The sequence below is a fragment of the Quercus suber genome, unplaced genomic scaffold, assembly GCF_002906115.3.
Source record: "Quercus suber isolate HL8 unplaced genomic scaffold, Cork oak 2.0 scaffold_148, whole genome shotgun sequence".
Lineage (NCBI taxonomy): Eukaryota > Viridiplantae > Streptophyta > Magnoliopsida > Fagales > Fagaceae > Quercus > Quercus suber.
The window spans coordinates 389,252-402,979 of NW_027069609.1; the positions used below are offsets into that span (position 1 = coordinate 389,252).

At 28.1% G+C, this 13,728-nt stretch overlaps 1 long non-coding RNA gene across 1 annotated transcript; it reads left to right on the forward strand.

Moving 5' to 3' along the window:
* Nucleotides 1-2,982: 2,982 nt before the first annotated feature.
* LOC136069042 (uncharacterized) lies at nucleotides 2,983-4,446 on the forward strand. The gene is made up of 2 exons (XR_010630328.1): nucleotides 2,983-3,090; nucleotides 4,081-4,446. It is a non-coding gene; the product is annotated as an uncharacterized LOC136069042 (long non-coding RNA).
* Nucleotides 4,447-13,728: the final 9,282 nt, after the last annotated feature.

Below are 13,728 nucleotides of genomic sequence, written 5' to 3' on the forward strand. Positions count from 1 at the left end.
CCCTTTCCCCCCCCCCCCCCCCCCCCCCCCCCCCCAAATAAATAAATAAATAAAACCATCCAAACTGACCATAAACATGTATTAATAAAAGGGTAAATTGCAAATTATATCCTTAAGTTTGAGATGTTTGGATTTTATACCTAGAGTATTAGAATGAATTTTACTTCCTGAAATTTGGGGTTGTTTGGATTTTATATCCTAATGTTTCAAAATTTAGATTTTACTAATTAAATTTTAGGGGAGTTTAGATTTTACACCCCTAAAGTTTGAGGGTGTTTAAATTTAACACCTTAAAATCTTAGAATTTTGAGGTGTAAAATCCAAATACCGTTATTTGGACGATGGAGTTGGAATCACATGAAATTTGACAGGTTGAAGGAAAAAGGTCTTCTAAGCAATAGTCGTTGCTTTGCCACGAGGTACTCCATGATTTTGTTGAATTCCTTTGTTTAGCCCCTGAAAACTGTGATTTTGCTGTTTTTAATAATTTTTGTTTCCTTAAAAACTTTTTTCTCAAAAGTTAGAATAGAGTCTCACTTATTTTGGGACAACTCTTAAAATCAGTATTTTATGATTTTGCATTTAACTCAGTTTTATCATATTTGGTAAAATTCAGTATTTTGCCACTTGATCTCGTAATTAATGCAAATTAGAGTTTTAGACGTTTCCCAATCATCCTAGTGTTTTACTTTCTCAGTATTTATATATTTTGTAGCCTCTAAAAGCAAATCAGATTATTATCAATAAATACAAATGTTTTGTTAATTTCCTTCTCTAGCAAATTCCAGTTTATTATCTTATAAACTCAAGGAACCTCTTGTGAATTTGAGGTTGAATACCGAAAATTAACAGATTAGTTTCTATCCTATAAAGAGAGTATTATGTGTGTTTTCTTCAGGCTTCTATCGCATCACTTTCATAAGCTACTTTTTCTTTTTCCTTTTTTTGGTTGCTGAGCAACTTCCCTAAGCTACTTGCATGCTACTAACTAACGTTAATCATTTGGTACTGTTGAGAGGATAAATACTTTGGGGAGCTTCCTTGAATAATTAATATAACATATAGAGACACACTTTAACCCAAAAGGCCTAAACCCAATGGGTATGTGCTCAATTATGTTATATTAACCACTCATTCTTCTCATCTTTATTCAATATGGGACTTTACTCACACGTGTAACCCAACAATATCCCTCTCACATGTAAATCTCTACATACTACTTATTGGGAAGATAAACACATTGGAGAGCTTCTTTGAATAATTAATATAACATATAGAGACACACTTTAACCCAAAAGGCCTAAGCCCAATGGGTATGTGCTTAATTATGTTATATTAACCACTCATTCTTCTCATCTTTATTCAATGTGGAACTTTACTCACACGTGTAACCAACAAGTACTCCTTTGAAAGTGGGACATCCAAAGTATTGAGAGTTAGATAGATGGCCTTATGGGTAAAGCAAGAAGAAAAATGTCGCTCGGCTAAAATGTACGAGTTTTTGGAAACTGGTGTTTCTCTACGCAATGGTGTTTCTTCCCGGAATTCTTTCCGATGCTTTTTAGTTGGCTATCAGTTAGGTTTTTTGTTTTGAGAAAAATGCTATCAGGTAGCTTAGACATTTTACGTTGTATTTCGTGATTGTATTAAATTCAGAAAAAAGGAAGAAGAAATATAGAGTCAGCATTTTATTTTTTGGTTCTTTATTTATTTTTCATTTTTTAAAACGCTATCACGTATCAACTCAAAAAATGCATCTACGCATTATATACAAAAGCTCGTAGTAATACGACAGCACGGCTGAGCTGAGTTCCTGCCGCAAGAGGATTAGATTGATTCTGGTCCAGAAATATTTACTGGCCGACCAAAAGATAAAATAGGAAAACTTATATATGACTGAACTACCGAGGTAAACAATCCTATGACTCTCTTTTCTCTTTTTGGGACAAATTATATCTTTTTTTTATTAACACAAATTATATTTTAAAACTACACAATTTAGAAGTGGTTTCAAATTAAATCTTATACTTTTACTAGCTTCGAATTCAATCCTACATTTCAATTTAAGTCATTGAGACCTATTTACAATTAGATTTTACATTTTCTAATTTTGTGCTAAGTACTCTTTAATTTAAAATTACTTCTAGCTTAATGAAATGTATTTATTGACTATTTAAAATTACTTCTAACCTATTTAAAATTATGGTGTAAATACATTTTTTGTCCCTATAGTTTGGTTATATTTTCTTTCTGGTCCCCACTTTTATTTCCCTGCATATAGTTCCTAAAATTGGAAGAGTTATTTGTTTTGCTTCATATTGTTATCTCACTAGCGGAAATAGAGTGAGTTTGGTTCAGTTTTTTGAAGCTGTGCTTTTTGAAAAAGTGGAGTTTTTAAAAAGTATGGTATAAAATTGAGGTTTTTTAAAAAGCTGAGTGTTTGGTAAAAACTGTTAAAAAATACTTTTTAAAAAAGTTAAGTATTTGCCTAGCGCTTATAAAAATAGTAATTTGAGTGGTAAATTACCAAAAAGAACAAAATGTCTGTGTATATATATATAATTACTTCATGTTAATAATAAATAACTCTCTTAATAAAAAATTTTGTAAAAAAGTATTTAGCTTTAACATTTCTCTTTTCAAAAAGTATTATAGATACAATATTTTCACAATATTATAAACAGGCATTACTCAAATATATTTTATTCTCTTAATATATTTATTGGCACCTTGCCCCACACCCAACCCAACCCATTTCCCTTTTCTTTTTTTCCTTCCAATTTTTCTCAGCCACAAGAGTCAAGAGTCAACCCTACACCTTTTGTAAAGCCCCAGGTCAATTCAAGAGTTAAAAAAATAAAAAATAAAAAATCAGATATTTTAAGGAGCCACACGTGTGACCCCACCTACCTCGCTCCCCTCAACCACACATCTCACAAGAATCCTCACTCTCATGGCCGGCCACTCATTTGCTTCTTTCCTTCTTTCTTTTTTTCATAAGTTATCACTCTCTCATCTCCTTCCACGGCCATAGCACCACCTCCATCATCATTTTCCAGCAAGGATCACAGGAAAACTCCATAGAAAAAAGTAAGGCTCACTCATCTCTAAAAGAGTTTATTTCAGATGGGAAAGATTTACCTATTATTTTCTGTGTTTGTCATTTCACCGGAAAACTCCTCTCTATCACTTAGAGTTTTAAGTAAAAGTGGAAGGGCAATTTGATAACTAAACCAATAACCCAACGGTAGGATTTCTCAACGCGCACGGGCTCCATTAAGAAAACACGCATTCTCTTCACATGAGTTACAGAAAAAGTTGCTTTTTAGCTTCCACCATATGCATATATTACATTTATGGTTTCAAAAGGTACTTTTTGGGTTGAAAAAGTTGAAACAATCAGACACATAGACTATTTGGCAGATGAAGTGCACTGTTAACCCACAGAGTGACTATGTGGTAATTCAAATAATAATAAAAATTTTCACATTTAGCATCTAACTTAAAAAATTAACCTATCAATTTTAACTAAAAAAAAACCATACATAAAACAAAAAAATGTTAGAATTTAAATCTAGTTTCATCTTGATTAAAAACAAACAATAACACAAACCAAGATTCAAACGTAGACACAAGGGCACAAACCTAAAAAATCCAAATCAAGACATACACACAAACATAATACAATATTCACTTCATTCAAAATGTTCATAATTTTCCCTCATTTTCCCAGTAGCCGAACAGGAAAGAACAGAAATAAACGAAACTAGATCTGTGGTTTTACATCAAAAACAAAAAAGCACGGGGAGAGAGAGAGAGATATGAGATTTATTTATTTTCGTTATGTGTTTATATGGAAAGAAAGAAAGAAAAAAAGAAACAAATACAAATACAAACACAAATACACACACCAACAAAGAGAGAAAGAAGGAGTGAGAGTGGGTTTGGGTTTGGGTCTTGTTGTTCTTCACCAAGATGAACCCATATCTAAATTCCAACATTTTTTCTGTTTTTTTTTTTTTAATTTTTATTATTTTGTTAAAATTGATAAATTAATTTTACGGCGGTGTTGTGCGTGAGTATCTGGGAGGCACATGGAGTCGGCGCCGTAACCGGTGGAAAGCACGTGAGAGTGCGTGAAGCAGATCTAGGAGGCCGGATTTCTGGGTTTTTCTTGTGGGATGCCGAGGGCAAGGCCTGTGGAGTCGGTTTCAACAAATGAAGGCTTGAAAGGCACAAATCTGAGAAGGATAGACACGACTTCCTGGGTATCTAAGATTGATCTAGTTTTGCAAATTGAGATAAATTTCTTCTTTAGATTGAGAAATATTGTTTTAGAAATATATTCTTGTGATTTATTTCTTACGCTGATACTCTGGGCCACGAAAGGCCAATATTTGAGCCCTTTTTTTTTTCAACTAAGAATATAAGCCCAATTTATTATAACGGTTTTGCATTTGAAAGCTTCATAGTTTCTTGTTTTTGGTGAGAAAATTGAAGGCTTCATAGTTAAAAACTTAAAAATGAAGATTCGCCATCTTCATTAATTTAAGATTCATAAATTATGAACCATAAAAGTAGTGGTTTTTAATTATTTTCTTCTCACTCTTTATACTGAATTGTGTCATTTTTTTTTTTGTGAATACTATTATTTTATTATTATTATTATCAGCAAATGAATACTGTACTGTTACTCACCGATGAACAAACAAATCTTTTAATGAGATAATATATGCATCACATTCTTCTTCAGAAGAATCAGAACATTGAAAACCTAACAATGACTGTCATTTGATCCTGGGTGTATAAAACTTTAGTGAATAGTCGCATTTTACTTTATAAAATTGATCGTAATAAAATATAAACTTAACCACACTGCAGCCATTGATGCAAGGGAAATTTTGATAATAAAAAGATGCAATTACTTACAAGCAGCGAGACTGGCCGTCTTCCAAATAAACGCAGCTGCCCGTAAATTTCACCATGCAGAGTAACTTGAAAGAAATGATTAGATACTCCCACACCGTTTATGCCTTAGAACAAGTAGTTCCTAAAGTAAGAGCGGCTTGCTTGAAATTCTGTTGATCTCTCTTATTCTTATAGATGAATGGACAGTCAACTTACGTTGACGAAGACTTGGATAAATAGTTACAAAGTTCGGTTAAAAAAAATTTATGTCAAAATATGTGTTTAAATTTGCGTACCAATTAGGCCCTAAATTTCTTTTTTTAGGATTTTTTTTAATTGAACATTGTAATACGTGTGAATGAAAAGTGCATAGAAATAGTTGTAATATATCACCTTATTCTCATATCATCTCCCCCTACTATTAACAAATGTAATAAATGATTGCAGACTATGACTATTACAGATAGTAAAATAAGCTAATTTTTAAATTTGGAATCAAACACACACTTAGAGTCTGTTTAGGAACTGCTTATTTTGTTGAAATTGAAAATTTTTTACTGAAAATATTGTAAATAAAGATAAAAATTAGTTAAAATAATAAAGTAAGATTCATGAATAGTACTAAAAATATAATAATTTATAACTAATAATAATAATAAATTAAATAATAAAATAAGTAAGAAAAAAATAAGTTATCTAAACAATACTTTAATAGTTAGTAGTATAAAAAAATAGTTAAAAGAAGAGACAGAATTATTTTCTAATAAAATTTTCTATAAAACTACTCTCTCACACTCCAAGATAAATAAAGAAATCCAGCAATTATGGACAGTCTCGATTGCCAGAATTGACTGATAGATGGAGAAGCCAATCACAAAGAGAGATACTTTATGATACTGCCCCTCGTTTATTATTACCTCTTTCTTTGACTGATAGATGGAGTAACTGATAGATGGAGAAGCCGCCAATCACAAAGAGAGATACTTTATGATACTGCCCCACGTTTATTATTACCTCTTTCTGTGACTGATAGATGGAGTGACTGATAGATGGAGAAGCCAATCACAAAGAGAGATACTTTATGATACTGCCCCACGTTTATTATTACCTCTTTCTTTGTTTGGAGGACCATATAGTGTACTCTTTTTTCGTTTTACTGTGTATGTAGTATTTATTGGTCTGTAAATCGACACATGTTATGTATGTATTGTATTTTATGCATTTTACTGTATTTGTTTTATTGTAAAATTTGGTCAAATTTACAAATATTTTCTTTCAATTGTAAAATTTTGTAAAATATTTTACCACAAATATTATCTTAATAAGACATTTCAAAAATACACACAATGACTCTCCTCTTATTTAATGGCTGGGTCACGTCTGCATAAAAAAAAATGGAGAAATAATAATTTTATTAATTAATGTGTTGGGTGATAGGTACCCAAAAAAGAGGCAACTGTATCTTTTATGAATCGGACAAAATTAAGTATCTTTCTATCACTTAATTTTTCATCACGTAATGAAGATGGGTTCAAGATTTCAATTTCGATAACTTCACTTCGTTATCTTTATTATTATAATTTTTTTTTTAAAGATTGCCCATTTCCATTACCTATATAAAAAGACGCAATGCCTCTGGGCCATTTTGGTTTCGTGAGCCATTTTTCTCCTTTTTTTTTTCTCAAGTTTTGATCAATAGTTACAGTACCAAGTAGTACTGTAGTTTTTTTTTTTTTTTTTTTTTTTTTCAGTCTTCCGTTTGTACTTTTTTTTTCTTTATATATATTGTTATACTGACACAATAAATTTTACAATATTTTCACAATTATTAAGGTGTTAATTTTTTATAAATCAAAATAAAATAATAAAATATGAAACTATAACCAACCACAACTGAAAATAAATATTTTGTGAAAATGTTGTGACACTTGTTAGGTGAATGTGTAAGAACTATAGTACTTTTAGTTTGTTCAATATATACTGTTTTCTTTTTTTTTTTAGTCATCAATTTGTACTCTTTTTTTTCTACTAATTATATAAAAAGAGGCAATACCTCCACAGTGCCCCTTTTGGTGTAGTGAGCCATTTTTTTCCCCCAAGTTTTGAATAGTTGATACAATGCTACTTTAGTTTGTTCAAGTGGTACTGTAGCTTCAACGTTTTTTTTTTTTTTTTTTTCAATATTTTGTTTGTACTTTTTTTCTTTTAAATATTTATAAGAACCCACATATATATTGTTATACTGACACAACAAATTTCACAATATTTTCACAACTATTGAGGTATCAATTTCTTATAAGTCAAAACAAAATAATAAAATATGAAACTGTGACCAACCACAACTAAAAATAAATGTTTTGTGAAAATATTATGACACTTATTGGATAAATGTGTAAAAGGTACAGTACTTTTGGTTTGTTCAATATGTACTGTTCATCACTTTTTTTTTTTTTTTTCCAGTCACCAATTTGTGCTCTTTTTTTCTATCTATATATAAAAAGAGCGAATAGGCTTATGAATAGTGTTATGAACAGTATTTTTGGTTTAGTGACTTGCCTTTTTCCCTTTTTTTTTTTCCTTTAAGTTCATCAACTTGATTTGAGCTTGTTTTTTTCTTTAAAAGGATCTTTATATGTTTACTTTCTAGTTGTAATGTAAGCTTACATTGTATATACATAAAAAATAGCAAATATTATATACATCTGCAAAAAATAATTGTACAAATTTTGCAAATGTGTACAACATTTACCAATTTTTATGTGTTCACAATATAAATTTACATTGTAAGTGCAAAGTATATTTCTATATATATTATATATATAAAAAGAGTGAATGGGAAAACTTACAGTAATTTCGCTACAGTAGTTTTGGATTGTTTAACTTTCACTATTTTACTGTCCATTTTTTTTTAATGCATAAAGTTGTAATAAATTTGCTATATTATTTTTGGTTTGTCCACAATAATTTTCACAACACTTTCATAACAAATCAAATATGGTAAATTGTTATTAGTTCTAATTTAAACTTACCAATGAAATTACTTTTTTACCTACCAATAACAACTTGTAATAACCTGCTACTTATGTTTTATTGTGAAAATGTCATGGACATAACATTTTTTTGTGTGAAAAATGTTAAGACATCTTGATCTTTCACAATATTTTCAAAATTGTTGAGTTGTCAATTCTTTACAAGTTAAAATAAAATCTAACAAAATTATATAGGTATTATGAAAATGTTGCATCATTCTATTGTGTTTTTAGAAATTTTTTGTTGGTTTAATCAACTTTGTTAAGCCAAAATTCACTATTCCACATACAATTTTCTTGAGTTGACTTTTTGTATATTTTTTTCTTTACACACTATTTTAAGAAAAAGTACATAATTTTGCACACAAAAACAAAAACAAAAACTTAAGAAAAAAGCATTTTTCATCATTTATGTTTGAGGTAGTTTACAATTCTTCCTTAAATTTTAAAATCAAGCAATTTTTCCCTTAATATTTTGGAAAATAACAAATATGTCATATTGTTATTCTCTCAGTTAAACCCTAATAAAAGCTTATGATTCTTAACATCCTAAAAATTTTCTTTACATATTTTGAGTTTTAAATGATAAAAAATTTTAGAAAGTTCGAATGATGATATTAGGTGTTTTATTTGTTATCTAAAGAATGTTGATTTTCTAGGTTTAAATTTTCAAAAATTATAATTTATCTAATGAAAAATTCGATGACACATGCCTTTTTCTTTTTTTTTTCTTTTTTTTTCTTTTTTTTTTTTTAAATTCTTAGCAAAACTCAGTTGTTTATTGTTGGAAGATGATGATATTTGTTATCATTCTTAGAAGTTTTTAGAGAATAGATATATTGTCTTTAGCAAGTAGGTATCAAAAAACTATTATAGTTAAATAAATATTTATATATTAAATAGCTACCCTAACTTTATGGTTGATCAAAATTTTTAAACGAATGAGATTAACTTTTTACGACATAATTATCAAAATTCTTAAAATTAATGTCTCTTTTGATTAATGTAAATCTCTGTATACTTTAAAAATCAAATGATTCATATCTTTGTATTGTAATATAAATAAAATCTAGAATTGACCTTAATTACTACAGTACTTTTTTTTCCACGGCAAGCATGTGCTGCCCTAACTAGTCTTTATATAAAATCGTGAATGTGCATACAGTGTTTTTCACTGTTCATCTGCAGTGCCATTTTGTTGAGCCACTTTGTCTTTTTTTTTTTAGTCTTCCGTTTGTACTTTTTTTTTCTTTTATATATATTGTTATACAGACACAACAAATTTCACAATATTTTCACAATTATTGAGGTGTCAATTTCTTATAAGTCAAAATAAAATAATGAAATATGAAACACTGACCAACCACAACTGAAAATAAATATTTTGTAAAAATGTTGTGACACTTGTTAAGTGAAAGTGTAAAAGCTACAGTTCTTTTGGTTTGTTCAATATGTACTATTCATCATTTTTTTTTTCCAGTCATCGATTTGTGCTTTTTTCCCTATATATAAAAAGAGCAAATAAGCTCATGAATAGTGTTATGAATAGTATTTTTGGTTTAGTTACTTGCCTTTTTCCTCCTTTTTTTCCTTCAAATTCATCAACTTGGTTTGAGCTTTTTTTTTTTCTTTTAAATAATCTTTATATGTTTACTTTTTACTTGTAATGTAAGCTTTCATTGTATACACACAAAAAGTAGCAAATATTATATACATTTGCAAAAAAAAAAAAAAAAAAATTGTACAAATTTTGCAAATGTGTACAACATTTACTAATTTTTATTTGTTTACAATATAAATTTACATTGTAAGTGCAATGTATATTTCTATATATATATATATATATATTATATAAAAAGAGTGAATGAGAAAAGTTATAGTAATTTCGCTACAGTAGTTATGGTTTGTTTAACTTTCTGGCCTTTTTTTTTTTTTTTTTTTGGTGTGAATGCATAAAATTGTAGTATATATGCTACAATAATTTTCACAACACTTTCATATCAAATCAAATATGGCTAATTGTTATTGGTTCTAATTTAAAGTTACCAATGAAACTAATTTTTTTGCCCACCAATAACAACTTGTAGTAACCTACTACTTATGATTTATTGTGAAAATGTCATGGACATAACATTTTTTTGTATGAAAAATGTTAAGACATCTTGATGTTGTCACAATATTTTCAAATCTGCTAAGTTGTCGATTCTTTACAAGTTAAAATAAAATATAAGAAAATTATAAAGGTATTATGAAAATGTTGCATTATTTTGTTGTGTTTTTAGAAACTTTTTGTTGGTTTAATCAACTTTGTTGAGCTAAAATTCACTATTCCACATACAATTTTTTTGTTGACTTTTTGTATATTTTTTTCTTTACACACTATTTTAAATAAAAACACATAGTTTTGCACACAAAAACAAAAACACAAACTTAGGAAAAAAACATTTTTCATCCTTTATGTTTGTGGTAGTTTACAATTCTTCCTTAAACTTTAAAATCATGCAATTTTTCCCTTAATATTTTGGAAAAGAGCAAGTATGTCATATTGTTATTTTCTCTGTTAAACCCTAATGAAAGCTTATGATTCTTAAAATATTTTATTGTGTAATGTCTAAATTACTCCTGCTAAATTTTAACATCCTAAAAATTTTCTTTATATATTTTGAGTTTTAAATAATAAAAATTCTTAGAAAGTTAGAATGATGATATTCAATGAAACAAGCCTTTTGTTATCTTCTTCTTCTTCTTTTTTTTTTTCCTTAGCAAAACTTAGTTGTTTATTTTTGGAAGATGATAATATTCGTTATCATTCTTAGAAGTTTTTAGAGAATAGATATATTGTCTTTAGCAAATTGGTACTAAAAAACTATTATAATTAAATAAATATTTATATGTTAAATAGCTACCCTAACTTTTTGGTTGATCAAAATTCTTAAATGAATAAGATTAAATTTTTTTCAACAAAATTATCAAAATTCTTAAAATTAATATCTCTTTTGATTAATATAAATCTCTATATACTTTAAAAATCAAATGATTCATATCTTTGTTTTGTAATACAAATAAAATCTAGAATTGACCTTAATCACTACAGTACTTTTTTTCCATGCAAGCACGTGTTGCCCTAACTAGTCTATTAAATCAAATGGTGAGCAAAAGTTTATTTATTTGTTTATTTATTTTATATATAATAATAGTGAGCAAAAGAAATAGCATTTTAATTCCCTACACTCTAACGATGTGTTTGTTTAGAAATGAAATAAGATGGATGGAAAACTTTAGAGAAAAAATAGGAAGGAAAACCTTTTAGAGTGTGTTTAGTTGAATGGGGAGGAAAGAAAATAAATTGTAAGGCCCAGGTGTTTTCTTCCTCTGTTTGTTTTTATTTTTTTATTTATAAATATTTGGTAGTATAAAAAACTAGTTAAAGGAAGATTATTTTTTAACTTTCTTTATGTAACTCAGCATGAGACAAAACTATTTTCTACTAAAATTTTCTAGAATACTATTCTATTTCAAGTCCAAATATTATGTTTCATTCTTTTTGCTCCACTTTATACCATGGGAGTCAATATCGTACCAGAGGGCATTTCGATTTAGTCAGAGAAACAAAATATTTTAGTACTGGTTAATACCGGCTTTCAGAGTTATCAATAATATTTTAAAAACCCCAAATAATATTTATATATGTACTTAATTGTTTAGTTTAAGCACAAATCAAAAAATTTTGTTTTAATTTTTACCCATACAATAACCCAAACCCAACGCATGTCTTTTCAAACCATCCTTAATCAACACAACATTTTTTTTTTCTCTCTTTAGTTTTTTCATTCCTTCTTCTTTTTCTTTTTTCTTTTTTCTTTTTCCTTTTTTTTAGTCTTTTCCTTGAATGTTAATTTTTTTTTTTTTTTTTGATAAGATTAAAATTAGTGGGTTAGTTGGTAGTTCGGCGCCCAAGAGCCCATTTCACCTTGTGCTAATACTAATGAGCCCAAACTACCATGAAAAAAGAAAAAAAAGAATAAGACCTAAACAAATTTTCAGCTGTACAATGCTCCTTAAATTTCATCCAACCTTCCAAAAAGTGAAAACATAATATAATACTCCAAAACCCTAGCCTCCTAGTGTCACGATCCAAATCTATGAAACATGAATTTAGATACATGACTAACTTGCTAATCTTGCATGTCTCAATAAACATAATTAATTTCAAAATTAAATAAAACTCCAAATAAAAAATGCTCTTAATAAATCTCTTATAATATCTAAAATCCACAATTTAGAAATAATCTCTAAATACTATAAAATCTTAAGTGAAATAATAAAAATAACTAAAAGTCCTATAAGGCTTCAAGCTTTACTGAAGTCGCCTAAAAACTCTCACGCTCTACTTTATACCTTACGAAGTGATCCAAAGGTTTTGTTTCCTAACTAAACTTTAATCTGAAAATTGTAATTGATGGAGTGAGCCACACACATCTAGTAAGCAATTATACACAATATACAATAAAATAGAGTTAAGCAAAGCACGAGTATTTTGATTTCACAAATTTACTCAATGATATTAAATATAGTTTTCCAAAACATATAATGATCCACTTAATACATATGTAATCAAATCTTAAAATCATTCGAAAACACATATAGAATATTGATCAGAGAATAGTGTTACATATACACATATCACATATTCTCACATACAATCCTATGAGCAGATACCAACATCTAACCCCTGCTGGTAAGGGTTCAACACTTATTCTCACATACAACCCTGTGAGCGGGTTCACATATATATATTTGATCAATTTTTAAAACATTTAATGAGTCACATATCACAAAAGCAAAGTTTATACAAAAGTAGAATAATTTACTTATATATAGTAACAATCATTCCAAATACAGAGGTATATTGAAGATCACAATATCGAATAAAACATAAATGCTTGACTCTCTTAGGGAATGAATAAGAACTGAGGAGTTTATATTTGTATTTTTATAATTCTTGAGTAAGTCTGAAAATTCAATTCACTAAAAATGTTTTAAATACCATTTTGGAAAATAGGAACATGATTTTGAAATCACTTGGTTTTAAATATATTAAAAGAATAAGAACCTTTTTAGAAAAATTACATTAAAACTCAATTCCTTTTTGAAAATATTTTAGTTTAGAAATCATCTTTTAAATCAAATTCAGATGTTCGAAACATTATTTAAAATTAGAAGTTTCTCTTTAAAACATTATTTAAAAGTCAAAATTTCTCTTTCAATGGTGTAAAAATAATTTTGATAAACTTTAGAAAACGTAAGCTTAAAAACATAACTTTTGACTTCTAAGAACCTACTGAACAAAACTTGCATTGTTACGCATAATTACTTACCATATTTGAATCACTCTGAAAGTCTAGCTGAAACACTCTCCAAATAGTCTGAAAACACTCTTAAATAGGACCTATAATCAACCATGAAAATTATTTAATATCCTTCACAAAATATAAAGCTTATTGAATTACACAAATTGTTTCAAGAGACTTGTACTTTGATGAACCAAATAATAACACTAATGCAAAGCATCTCTACCCGAAAAGATGTTTCCTTGAAGTAATCAAATCTCAAAGACAGTAGCCAATACTTTCTAGACTTAGGATTTAATATACGTCCCAAACGGAAAAAGTAAAGCCTTATACATGAATTAAGCTTTATAACCATGACTTTTGTTCTAGAAAATAAGCTATAGGCAACTAACGTAATAGTGTAAACAATATTCTAGGAAAATACCAATTTTAAACAATCT